Source organism: Elephantulus edwardii, unplaced genomic scaffold (genome assembly GCF_000299155.1).
Source record: "Elephantulus edwardii isolate Elephantulus edwardi_28Jun2011 unplaced genomic scaffold, EleEdw1.0 scaffold00248, whole genome shotgun sequence".
In the NCBI taxonomy this organism is placed as follows: domain Eukaryota; kingdom Metazoa; phylum Chordata; class Mammalia; order Macroscelidea; family Macroscelididae; genus Elephantulus; species Elephantulus edwardii.
In genome coordinates, this window is record NW_006399998.1 from 4,471,511 (window position 1) to 4,474,122 (window position 2,612).

At 43.7% G+C, this 2,612-nt stretch overlaps 1 pseudogene; it reads right to left on the bottom strand.

Annotated features, from left to right (window-relative positions):
* Positions 1-1,276: 1,276 nt before the first annotated feature.
* On the bottom strand, positions 1,277-1,819 carry LOC102861833 (annotated as a pseudogene).
* Positions 1,820-2,612: the final 793 nt, after the last annotated feature.

Here is a 2,612-nt window from a genome sequence, read left to right on the forward strand (position 1 = left end):
TCAAACAACAGACCCACTGGGTCTTAGTGGGGCTTAAGAGAATTCAGCCAATTTTCCCACTAAGCTTTCCCCTTTCAAATGGGTCCTGCAGCTTCTGGCTTTTGCTGATCCAAAGTGCTCACTGAAATGTGGACTGGAGTGCAACCCAGGCTATTTTCACACTGTTCCGACTCTAATCCATCAAAAGTTCTTATTCAAATTCCTACTGTCCCCATCGTGCAACAAACCCACTGGGCCTTAGTGGGGCTTTAGAGAATTCAGCCACTTTCCCCACCAAGGTTATCCATTTCAAATGGGTCCCTCAGAGGCTCAGCTTGCAGTTTCTGGCTTTTGCTGTTCTGCAGTGTGGACCAAAATGTAGTCCGGATTGCAACTGAGGCTATTAGCTCGTTCTGAGTCTACTCCAGCAGAAGTTCTGATTCAAATTTCTACTGTCCGCATTCCACAACAGACCCACTGGGTCTTAGTGGGGCTTAAGGGAATTAAGCCAATTTCCCCGTTAAGTTTTCTCCTTTCAAATGGGTGTCTTAGAAGCTCATCTAGTGACTTCCAGTTTTTGCAGAGTCAACGTGGCTTTGTCCCCACAGTTCCAATACTAAAAGTTTCAACAAAGTTATGATTCAATTCCTATTGTCCACGCCGCACCTCAGACCCTCCAGGTTTTAGTGGGGCTTAAGTGAATTCAGCAATTTCCCCACTAACCTTTTTCCTTTCAGGTGCGTCCCAATGCAGCTCAGCTAAGCTAGTGGCTTCCAGCTTTTGCCAGGTCCGCGATGGAACCACGGTGTGGCAGGCAGGCAGAGCTCAAGGTTTTTTCGTTTTGTTTTTGTTTTTGATTAACGGGTGCCAACTTTATTCTCCTTAGCCCTACTCACTCGATTTACCGAGGGAATGCTTGGAATACAGGCAGGGAATATCCAGAAAAGGCAAAAAAAATATATGGCTCACTTCACTTGTGTGTTACACATAATGGCATCAGTTTCACCAAGCAGTTTCACACTTGGTCCTTCACCAGGTTTTTGCAGACTTCTAAGCTGCAGCTCAGTGCTCAGTTCTGCTGTGAGGCATAGAGGAAAGCAGTACTTTGATCCAGCACTCACCGGGTCAGTCACACATGCCAGCAGCCCCAAGCATGTCCTCAGGGGCCGGAGGCTGTTTGCTTTGTGGAAAGAAGTTTGGGCTTTTTTCCTTCCAAGAGTCTCCTGGTTGCTGAAGTCAAGCTTGCTGTTAGTCCCAGTGGGGCCCAAGACAGCTGCTTTCAGAGTGTGCATGTAATTTACTGTTCTGCTGCCACCTGCTCATTCTCGGCCTCTGGTTTCACAACCTGTGACTCGGGAGGAATCAGGTACTGGACTTCCTCTGTGCTGATGGCTACTTTATCTGGCTGGAGCCACCGCTTGAAATGTTCCAAGGTGCTCTCATCAGAATCAAGCCCATCCACAAAGAACTCGGATGCCAATTTCTCCTGGAGGAACCAATGCCAGCATTCCTTCTTGGCCTGAGCAAGGGTTCGAAGCATGTCCTTGGAGGTTACTTCCTGATTTAAACCTTTGATTCTTCTCAGTTTCTTTTCTAGAGATGCTAAATACACTTCTGAATCCTGTAAAGGAGCCCAGGGCTGTAGAGGTGGCTGAACAGCAAAATCTGATGCCTCCCTCTGGCCTTTGTCTGCAGGGTAAGGAGCCACAAAGTTGTCTGAGAAAGCATTGTTGGCACCATCCTCTTGGTCCGGATTTGGCAGGCAGGAACAGATTTCAGCCCACAGATCTCTGCCAGATCTAGTGGTTGTACATTCAATGCTCTCAAACATTTTCATTAGGAATCTAGCCAGGTAACTCGCCCAGCAGCCCGACAACGTTAGCCCCAGCTCCGTTGCTGCCAGCAGTGAAGGAACCGAGCTCAAGTTTTTATAGTTTCTAAAATAATGTGTTATCAAAAGCTCTGATTCAAAAATCCTACTGTTCATGTCACGCTGTAATGGTCATTCTCTGTGGAGCGTAAAGTACTCTCTGGTGCCCCGTCTTTATGCAGCTTGCTATCCCTCTGGCTCTTCACACTGTACTCTCCACCTCTGCCATCTTCCTCTCTTTCTTTTACTTTTCAAAAAGAAAAGTAAATTGAAGGGAGGGCTGGGCAGGAAGAAAAGTACAACAATTAATGAATGGAAATCCAAAGTTTCTATAAACTTCCATTAAAATAAATTTAAAATTTAAAAAACACAGGTAAGGAACGGGGAAAGACCAACTGGATATCAGATGAGACTCTTATTAAAAAATAAATCAAAACAAAGGGAAAGTATTTTGAAGTAAAAGAAATGAAAGATTTCAAAATGTGGCTCAGAAGACAAAGCAAAGTGTTACAAAAAACTACAAAAAGATGTAGTGACAAAATTAAAAAAAGAACTTACTTATCTTTTATCAAGTTAAACAATTGAAAAACAAATTCAATCTCTGAGTTTCAACACTAAAGAATTCAATGGGAAAATTTTGGTTGATGCAGAAAGGATCAAAAGAAGATGGGAGGAATACACAGCTCTATTCAAAAAAGAAAAAATGGGTCAACAATGAACAATTTCAACAAGTAGCATATAATCAAGAAAGGATAGTAATAAA